We start from the raw sequence: 11,710 nt of genomic DNA, 5'->3' as shown, positions 1-11,710 counted from the left end.
GGGAAAACAATCTTTGTTATATCGAGATAGCGAAATAATAAGTCGTTATCACGAGATAACAGTGCACACAAAAAAATAAATAAATAAATAAATACATGGCCGTTCTCGTATTCCGTACAGGACAGCCATGTTGTCTATGTAATAATACGTCGGTTATGCCCAGGTATTGAATCAAATGTGTTTTAAGACATTTTTGCTTAGTTCACCTTATTGTCTATTTGTCTCATCGTGTTTCATGGACACAGTGATGTGAATAGCGCTGTTTCAGCTCATTTCTGCTCACTTTTGAGGACTTCCAGGTCTGTTTTCCTCTGCTGAATGAAACCATGGCTACACGAAATGCAGGTACCTTATTGGTGTAGCGCGATCACGTGACGGCCGTGCCACCACTCGCGTACCAAATCTCATTACACTCAAGCTGAACTGATCATTACGCTCAGACGGAACAAGTGCCGAATTACGACCCCGATCACAGGACTCTTGCGGAGTTATGAGCTACGAACTCCCACTGATTAGCTGAACATGTATCGATCTTTTTTATGAAGTAAAGATCGTGTAGTCCCCAGATGTCGGAACGAGATGAAACGATAACTGTGTTCACCTTACGGCCTACCAGATTCACTCTAATTTTGGAACGAGCTTTGTTCAGCTGGCATTTCGCCGATGTATATTTGCACATTTCCGGCACTGTGTCCGCAATTTTCATAGTTTCCTCTTGATTGCATGCTGCTTACTGTTTGGCCAACCCGTTCTCATTCCTAAGTCGTCAATTACAAAAGCTTTGTCACCCCCCCAAAGCATCCTATAGTAATGCACAGGGCACTCTTCAGTGAATCTATGTGACACACAGCTGAGACACACTGTAACACGTGGTTTATGTTGTAAAATTGTGGTTCGGTTTAGGCAACCAACTACATCTACTACAGTTTGGATGACCGTAAGTAAATTGCGTAACATTACATTGAAACAACATTGACTTTTGGTTTCACACGGGACACAAACTGTGATCTCCTGGATGACAGTCTGGTTTTATATGACTCATCCACCTCCCCTTCCTCCCACCCTACATAGATTTTCGTACTCTTCATACTATGTCAGTTGCTGTCAGTGTCACATATGAGCAGTAGCCCACACGGCACACACACAGCACAGAGCTGCCACCTTCTGACCTCATGACAGTTACAGCTGCAACAGGGATTTCAAGTCAAGTCATTGAGGTAAGCTTGCTCGTATTAATGGTTTCCTGTTAGCTAACATTGGGCTGTTTGATGTTACCGGTAACATGAGTCAGCAATAGGGATGGGCATCAATTTTCGATTATCGATGACTGATTGTTAAGGATTTTGATCGATCACAAATAATTTTGCTCGATAGCTGCAGTGTTTCCCTTAAAATTCTACAGGCCCGGCGAGCCACCGTGCCTACGAGACCCCCCGCCGGACCTATGCCAGGCAAAAAATCAGAAACAGACGGAGGCTCTCATCGCTCTCCAAAGCCTCGCCTCCCTTGAGGCCTCTGAAAACACTACGCCATTGAAAGACAGAGGTTTCGCTGAAAACTAAAGCCTGTAACCCCTGGCTGGCAACGGCTGTAAACACCCAGGGGTGGTTTTGATTGTTTGCCCATCCCTAGTCAGCAGCAGACATTTCTCTTTACAGTGAGTGAGCTGACGTTACTTTAATGTTACATTAACTATGAGGAGTCAAAATTCCGCGACAAACCATGTTACTGCTGTTAACCACTGACTTATTCCTTTGATCCCCTCAGGGCCGAAGGATGCAATGACATCTCCAAAACGCATTTTGTCCTTGGCAACATGCTGCTCCTCTCCCCGTGACAGCTGCATCTTGTCCTGTAGACACACCAGCTAGCAGGGCTGTCTCTAGCTTTTTGATGGCCCTCTGCAAAATCATGTTTTGTCCCCCTACTTCAGTAACTCATGAAAACACACCGAATCTGCATCATATTCCATATGCATGAGATCAAATGCTGCTTTTTAAATTTAACTTAGCTGCACTGATAACATCAAAGTCTGTCGCCAGCACCGATCAGAAGAGTCACCCACCAGAAGATACCTGTCACCTGGCCTAACAACTTTTCTGGCAGAAATCCTGGTTAGCCACTAGCAAGAAGACAACAATTTGGCAGTATTTCATACAGAGTAAAATAAAGTTCTATGACATTTATTCTATGTATGTATTTGTTCATGTTCTACAAAGGGTTTAACCTGAGCAATGCCATACAGCAATGATAGCAATCATTTCACATCCATACAAGATTAGCAGTATACAGCTGTTACTTTTTCTTTTTTTAAACACAGTGGTATCGGATCAGTTTTCGGTACTGGCCAATACACAAGTTCAGGTATCGGTACTGGGAGGGAAAAAATGGTATCTGAACATAATGTACTTAAAACGTGTTTGGAGGAAATCTATCGAGGATTTGCTGTAACACTCCTTCCTCACTCAGACATTATGTCTTAAAATGAAGCCCTCTGTGTTCTTGACACCCACAGAACGCTAAATAAAGCCTTTTATCAAACCTGCATGCTGTGTATGTACTTAAAGACTCAAGACACTCTGTCTCCAACACTCTCTCCTGACTGTAGAAAACAGCCACAGAATAACTCTGAATGACACGATGTGGCAGAGCCACAGCTCCGGTCCATCTGACACAGGTGTGTGAAGCTCATAGCCACAAGCATGCAGCCAACAAGGATTGGCAGCTTGAGGCCAAATTCAGATTTAGGTGCAGTAACCACTAAATTCAATAAAAATACAGTAGACAGCAGCTGGGAGTGGAAGAACATTAGTCTGCATCTGCTGTGGTATAAATGTGAGCAAGCTACAGACAAGGACATGTAACCATTCACCAAAAATAGCACCAATTTCACTTTTCACTGTATATGATTACATTTTAATTATCTATCACACATCAGCATAGGTTCTGAAAACATTTTATAGATGCACGGCTCAGGAATTAAACACAGCCTTATTAGGCATCGAGACTTTGAAGTACGTGCAATCATGATTCCTGAAAGCAGTTATTAGTACAATTTAGTCTGATGAGCTATTAACACATATCAATGGAGATGATTGCTAAGATGCACATTTCCTCACCACCTGCTGCATTTGATTATCACCGGCAGAAAGGCGGAAACACCATCCTAAACTTCAGAATCTTAATTTAAAAACTTTTTAAGCAGGTACATTATGTGTGACAACTCCATAAAGCCGAGACACTTTTGTCCAAACATTTTCCATTATTCGAGTGGAAGTTTGTTTTTCTCTGATGAAGGAGCTCGAACAACGTTTTCAAATTGGTTGTGGATGTGTTGTTTTTTGTCAGTGATGGAGACTTTTGTAAAATTTAATGAGGCCATTTTCTACACATCCTATCTTATTGCAGCAGCTGAGTGATGGAGCCTCATGCGTGAACAAGTTTGATTAACGGGGAGGAGTTGCATTCAAAGCAAGAGTATGATGACTAATGCGGGGAGATGTGAATTATTTGTTCAATTGCATATTAAAAACCCAGCGTCCCCTATTATCAGAGATGATCATGAACAGAAAGACAATTTGGATGACAGGAGCAGTGGGCCTAGGGTCACTGTCCAAGATGAAATAAGAAAAAAAAAGAAGCAGTGTAGAGCAAATTACTCCTTAAAAGCACCCTTGTCTTTTCTGTGATGTACAGGAGGAGAGGACATCAGAGCGATGTTGAGAACTCAGAGAGGACTGGGGTGATAATATTAGAAATGGGTGAGAAAGCTCTCTATTCTCAGCCATGATAGATAATGGCATTTCAACCAACCTCCCATCACTAGTATGTATAGCTCTGCTTCTTACCTATTCCATTACATCGCACTCATGGGCTCCGTCAAGAATGCCCTTTTGGGATTTTATGGCTTTTATATGATACTTCGCATCACATTTATGCTGCCTGAAAACCTCTCCACACAGCAGTAAACACACAAAAGAAAAAATGCATGACAGAACAAAAACAGCAGCCATGATCTATAAGAAATTGCCCCTGTAAACCTAATTATGAAAAGTATGTACAAAGACATAATAACATTAAAATGAGAAAACTATTCATATCACGTAGAGTTCGTGGATTTTTATGACAATGAAGCAGACAAGTAAATTGATTAGACATTGCTGGCAATTAGTTTGGCAATTATGAAATCGAACTACATAACACTGATCTTGTAAAGATGTCATGCTGAACCTCACAATTCTCAATTGGTGCATGCAGCTTTTTTATACCCAAACAATCACACAGTAGTTCAGAGGCCAAGAGGACCTGGCACAGGTTACAAATAAGATATGAATAATGTGGGCTTGTTGCTGTGCACACCAATAGGAGATTTTGGCTTTAAAGCGACTATAACTGATATTTTCATAACGATAATGTATCAAATGACAGTGTGTGACTATGTGACTATGTGAAAAGGGTCGCATGTAGTTATGACACTATTGAGAATTATATTCTACAGGTTGGGCAACATGACGAAATAAACTGGCTATGCAAATTAGGGCTGGATTCTTGAGCAATCCCGTGTCCCAAAGTCCCAATCCCAATGAGATTTAGGCAGACATGGTGAAGAAAAGTTGAGCTGTAAATACAGAAACCCGTAACCAGTGTTTCCACACATTCTTACCATTCATTCATTTTCCATAACTGCTTATCCTGTTGGGGGTCACAGGGGGGCTAACGCCTATCTCAGCTGACACTGGGCGAGGGGCGGGGTACACCCTGGACAGGTCGCTAGACTATCACAGGGCTGACATATAGAGACAGACAACCATTCACGCTAACATTCACACCTACGGACAATTTAGAGTCACCAATTAACCTAACCTGCAAACTCTGCACAGATTTTTTTCCATAATTTTTTACCCCATTTCCATGACTTCATTTACATTTATCTGCCCTGGCTACAGCATGAAAAATATGGCTACACTGGCAATATGTTAAGCAGCCTTTTGATTTTCTGGATGCCATTTCCCTTTAGCATGGCTGACCAGAACTGCTTTCCTTATGCTGCTAACATCAGACCTTTGTGTTTTTGTCTTTGTGTCCATTTGTGATCTATCTTTGTCCCCTCTGTGAATTCAAAGGTTTTTGCCGGTTTTTGCCGAAACACAGCGCAAGCTTCATGAGTTTGTTTTTCCTCAGCAGGTTGTTGAGTTTAAGTCACATGGTGAGATCTATCTGAACTGATCAGATCAGATCAATGGATTAGAGGAGCGGCTGCTGCAGAGGTGAGTAAAAGCAAACTTTCTGTTGCTGCCGTTACATAGGTTAGACACAGCGCTTGGACTGCAGGGTGTGCAGTTTAAGTCGGTTGGAAAAACAACAGACAACCTTGAAATGAGAACACTGTTGTTCCAAGAAATTCTAGTATAAATCTATTCTATTATAAATCAACAACAGTTAGGTTTCACTTTCACTGAATTTGGCGCTCTGCTGCTCTCTGTCTGTGCCCCAAGTACGCTCTGTGCTCTGAGAGTGCGGTGCTCTGAATAACCAAACAGTATTATACAACAGCGCTCCAAATGAACAGACTAGTTTGTGCCAGAGTTCTGGCAGTTGCAGGGATTATTATGAATGCATATGTGTGTGTGTGTGTGTGTGTGTGTGTGTGTGTGTGTGTGGGTGTGTGTGAGTGCAAGAGGGGGAGAGAGAGAGATACAGGAATAAAAATAGAAAATCAATATGTGGCGACGAATGCTAATATCATGGCAAGCTACGACAAATAAATGAATAGGGAACATCCAAATACAGGAAGTATGGTATAGTTATTTTAAACTATTTTTTATTGACTTTATAGAAAAACCTCTGTTACAGAGCTTTAAAGTGAGTTCCAGTTCATTGTTTAGCTGTCTGACTGCAACATTACTGCTTTGGCTCAGTGTTACTGCTCTCATAGCATCGTTCTGGCCACACCAGACAGCTGTTTTTAGTGGAAAAAGTACCTCAGACTCACTGTACACTACCTGCCCAGCATCAGAAAGCAGACAGACACAGTTGGAGAATAGCTGGTGAACATAGTGGCGCATTATGCAGCTAACAAGCTGGATATTTCCCTCAGGAGTTGGTGGAGACCAAAGACAGAGAAAGAAATAATGAATATTGGACTTGCATTTAGAAGAAGACAAGAAACAAGACTCCAACTGAATAATAATGTTGCCCTGAGCCTACTAGATGAGTAAATAAGCCACTGCTTCTTAACAAGCTTGCCATATTAGCTTAAAAGGTGATGATAAGTCAATATTGCGTTCCCAACTTGTTTCTGTCAAATAACTATGCAGGTTTAAACTTAGCTGTGAGATTTAATAGAAGGCTCCACACAAGTTAAAGCTCCAACCTGATTTATAGTATGCTGCTGCGTTTGTCGCATTGCTTCTGGCTATGACTTATGAGTTGAACACATTTTTCACTTTCAAACTGACTTGAATCAGGAACTGATTGAAATTATGTTTGTATTTTCAACATGGATAATGTCTTTTTATATTGCAAAATGTTTTTGTTTTTTTTAAACTGTATTGCATGTAAACTGCACAGCAAACACACTCTTTACTTTGAATTTCAGGATGATGTACAGCTCTGCAGAAAAAAAGAACTGTGTACACATCTCTAATTTTGACACAAAACGGTACGATCAAAGCTTCATACTCTGCACAATCTGCATTATTTTTAAGTCATCAGCATGTTAAGAAACAAGCAGCTCAGTGGGGGGTGGAGGTGATGATGACGGCAGTGGACTTGTCTGTGAAGCGGACCGCTGGGCCATCGATCTACCACACCACATCACTCCAGCTCCATTTACAGAACCGATCACATCCCCTGCTGATTGATGTGCGGATAATTGAGCTGTCACTAGGGTTTTCATGTTTCTCCTCTGGCTTGCTCCAGACTTTAGTAATTGTATTGTATTTTACTTTAACACCATTTACAACAAAGGACATCCTGATGTGTATTTATGTCAATATTCTGCCAGACTGCTGTCAGGGAGACAGAGAGATGCTAACTCCTGCACGGGGCATGATGGACCACTCGCCTGTCCTGGCTAATTAACCTCAGGGGCCGAGCCTCCTGCCACCCTGCAGGGTCAGCTGGTGATGCAGCTGCTTCATCCTGACATCTCGCAGTTACAGGCTCTTCTGTGGCTCTAACTGTACTCACATCTATAGCTGTGATAGTTATCAATTTATTGTGTTATGTTCACAAGCTGTAAAAAGTACTTTAATAAAGGGTGTCCTAGTTTGTCTGTTTCTTAGAGACAGTTTTATGAAACTCAGCGTTCATCTCCAAGTCTCTCCAGTATTATTTGTAGAGATTATTCATAAAAGAGTTTCTTTGAGAATGATTTTTATTCACCCACAAGTGAAATATAAAAGGTTATATGTCTATATTAAGAGCCAACCATTTGAAATATTAATGACATTATGTTGTCACAAAATGTCTCACCAAAACATCCTTTCATGTGGTCAATTCAGTGATCAATGATGTTATGTCATCAATGCAAAGACATTGATCCATATGATGATCTTTAAGATAAGCTTTTATTCTGAAATTCCCACAGAATATTAAAATCTTTTATGCAGCACTTGCATTTGACATCTTCTCCTGTAGAACTTAGTATTTTCTTTTTTTAGATGGAGTGGTTCAATTGGGGGCAAGGTGGAACAGTAATTGTCGCTTCACAGCAAGAAAGTTCCTGGATCGAACCCAGGGTGGGGGAGCCCCCCTGTGTGGAGCTTGCATGTTCTCCCCATGTCAGCGTGGGTTTTCTCCAGGTACTCCAGCTTCCTCCCCACAAAACATAAAGGCTAAGTTAATTGGTGACTCTAAATTGGCCGGAGGTGTGAATGTGAGTGTGAATGGTTGTCTGTCTCAGCCCTGTGATAGTCTGGCTACCCTGCCTCTTGCCTAATGTCAGCTGGGATAGGCTCCAGCCCCCCCACAACCCCCAACAGGATGAGCGGTTATGGAAAATGAATGAATGTTCAAGTAAAACATTAGTTCAATTTATACTACGCAAGATTGTCCAATACTTTTTTGTAAACACACTTGCCAGCGAAAGTGAAAGTAAAAGCCAACCCCAGAGTCACTAGTCTGGTTCGCCTCATTATATTTGTGTTTTTTCAGTGCTGTGTCTCTTGGATCTCTGCTGCTTAAGGTCTGCCACCTGGTCACTACCTTTTAAAAAAGCCCCGACCTCACCTGAGGGCTTTGAGAGTACATGCCCATAAATGTCCTGAACACAAAAAATAAGAAAAAAAATAAATAAATACAGACAGAGGGCAGAGAAAATCCCGGCTTGTGTAAGTTTAAAGGAACGATGCAAACTTTTCATAAATACGTGTTTTTGTCAAGAGATGGAAAAGAAAAGGCTGATAATGCTCTCATGTCTGCACAGTAATTATACTGTACAGCTGGAGCCAGCAGTCGCCAGTTAGCTGAGCTTACAATAAAGACTGGAAACAGTTACCCTGGCTCTGTCCAAAAGTAGCAAAAACTGCTCACTAACAACACCTATCTCATTTAATTAATCAACACCAAAACCAGAATGTAAAAGCAACTTTTCGTGTTTTTTAGAGCAGGTTATGTGCCAAACTACGTCTAGGCTCTAAGCAGTTGCCAGACAATCAAAGGAGAAAGTTAATGCTCCCAAAGAAAAAGGCCTGTGTACACAAACACCCTATAAAAATATTTATTTTTCTTAAAGCATTTTGCTCTTTGCACAGATTTTAAAAATTAACTATGACATGTTAATTAGTGAGGCCGACTTGTTACTTCTGGTAAGAGCTTGGCTAGCCATTTCCGTTTTCCAGTCTTTACGCTATGCTAAGCTAACCAGCTGCCAGCTCCAGCTACACATCTTCTCATCTAACTCTTGTCCAGGGAGCAAGTAGACTTATTTCCCAAGATAGTAAATTATTCTTTCAAGTAGCTTATCCTGTTTTGCATCAGACATGTATTTAACATGTTATTTTATAAATAGAGGGACCTGATAAGAGCACTGTTTGGTGGCCTACTGAAGTAATATACACGGTTAATTTATCCCACAGCAGGTATTTACAGTTGTTGGCTCATACCCTGTTAGTATATAACCTCTGTTCTTTCTTCCTTTAGCAGACACTGCTGTTTTGCCACAGTGTGTTTTATATCCACTGATCACCTTTAGCTTTTCCTTGGTTTTAGAAGTTTTTGCTGGTTTTGCTGACGTTGTGTTTGATGTGCAGACCCAGCCATCTGTAAAACCTGCTTCTTTTCTTTATTGTTCTCAGACAGGGTCCTATCCAGGTGGGGACTAAGGTGAGCAGTCCACTTACTTTCACTGCATGCTTAAGTATTCAATTGGCTGCTTCTGCACTGTGCACTTTAATTTGGAGTTTGCACGTGTATGTTATATATTGCATTGACCTTTTGAGGGCCATAGCTCTCTGGTTTTCTCCAGCTTCAGTCAGCAGCATCACCAGCCTGGTTCACAACTTCAGTGTTGTAATTATACATTGTAGAGTGTTACACTTCATCTTATTAACTCACCAATCCTTTAGTCTAGTTTTGCTGTTTTTAAATAGTTTTCTTTTTTTTTCAATACAATTTGTATTTTTCTGTCCGTACTGAATGAAGTGTCTTTTTTGCACATGGAAATCTGTTTGATGTCGCTCCTTTAGCACAGTTTTTGGGTTAAACAAAGAATCAAATACTGTGCATCTCACCAAAGCTCAGTTATGTAAATATTGTGATTATTATGTAAATATGTATACTTGCTAAGATAACATGTCAAAAGCTTCAAAAAACAACAAAAAGAGCACAACAAAGAAAACAGGAAATCGGAATGAGTTTCTTTCTGTGTTGGTGACAGAAGGCACTTTACAAGTGTCTGGGGCACCGAGAATTTACATGAGGCCTGTCACAATGATGAAGAAAATGGGTTTTCTCTGTGGTCTGAGCGGTGCCACTTTACAGAGCACATTAGGGCAGGAGAACCTCCTATGGTGACTTTCTGTCTGTGAATGGCCGAGCAGCAGGTTAACGCTGCCCACATGGAAAAGGCTGCTGCCAGAGTATTAATAATTAAAGAGGCTCCGCGTCTCCCCTCTCGCATTGTTCCCTCTCGTAATGGCCATAAGCGAGTTGATTATCCTTTTCAGCGTTGACTAGGCAAGATTGTCATCTGCTGCCCGCTGATACAGCGGCCATCACATAAAAGCTTGCTTGCCAGCAAACTGCATCATTGCTCTCAGGCAATGGCAGCTTCATCAGGAAATTCAGCCATGCACTGAGATAGCTGGTGATAATGCTTCCGCACAGCAGGCCAAGTTTTAGGAAGACTGTTTTCCCTCTCACACAACAATGTAGCAGTGGCCTTGGCTTCTCACAGCCGGTCTTCAATATCAATGTCATTATTTTCATTAACATATAATAAATAATACATAAATGCATGGAGCGGGGGAGCAAGACAAACTGTTTAACAACATGACTGGGTGGGTGTGTTTCCCTGTGTATGATCTCTGAAGGCAAAGAAAAAAAAGTATTTGAAAAGACTTTCCATGAGGTGTAACACCGCACAGTGTAAGTCTGTTTATCTACCAGACTGCCCAAGGCACTGAATCTCTGTCAGGTCCAGGATTTCTGAACGGACGCTGATCATGGCCTCTGACTTCTATGGGCAAAACAAAGCGCATTTTTCAACAACTAATAATCTAAGTCATTTCTTTTGCTATATGCTATGATCCGCTGGGTTCTTGCAGACTGAGTATCAATTACTTGCACCAATGAAATTGAGCCTGGGTTAAACAATAGCGGGCAGGTGGTAAAGAGTCAGTTCAGATGAAGAGATGAGGGGACCTCAATGGGTCACTGAGTCTCAACAGTGGTACAGTAGGTGGAGGCTGAAAAGTTAGACAATGAAGCACAGGGGAACTGTAGCAGAGGGAGGACAGACTACCACCTTAAGAAATAGTTCACCCCACAAATTGCCATTTGTATATCAATTACTCACCCCATGTTATATTAAATTTGTGGGGGGAATATAATGTTTTTTCTTGCATGCCTGTGGTGAACAAATAATCTAAAAATGGAGAAAATCCTTGAAATAAAAAGGGGTCCACGTTTAAAGGGAGACCAGCGAAAGCTTGCACGCGAGACCAGCGTGAGCACATGAACACACATGAACGCAGTGCCCATGCCTCACGGTCTCACGCAAGCGCACACTAGGGATGTAACGATATGCAAAATTTGATATCTCGATTATAGTGACCAAATTATCACGGTAAACGATAATATTGCGATATTTTTTTAAGCACTGTAAAATGTCCAAAAAATAGATACACTGAAATAACTTCACTAAATCTTGTAACTTCCTTATCATACCAAAATGTTAACAGCCAAAATCTTATATTAAAATGAAATGTTCACATTAAAGGGGCAAGGGATTGGCACAGCAACAGAAAAATTTATTTTAAATTAACAAAATATGTAAACACATTACAGGAGCAAAGCTTATTTGTCTGGTGCATTTTAACAGTCAGCAAAATATGTAAACAATTTATATATTAATTATTTATTTATTAGCACGAGAGGAAAAATATATATAAAACAAAACAATGCAAGAGTAGAACAAAAGACATACAATATATAGAATAGATATCACAAATGTGCAGGAGAAACCAAAAAAACCCTAAGGGCAATG

This window comes from Epinephelus moara, chromosome 18, assembly GCF_006386435.1.
Source record: "Epinephelus moara isolate mb chromosome 18, YSFRI_EMoa_1.0, whole genome shotgun sequence".
Classification (NCBI taxonomy): Eukaryota; Metazoa; Chordata; class Actinopteri; order Perciformes; family Serranidae; genus Epinephelus; species Epinephelus moara.
The sequence above is the reverse complement of the archived record's forward strand: the minus strand, read 5'-3'. Positions refer to the sequence as shown.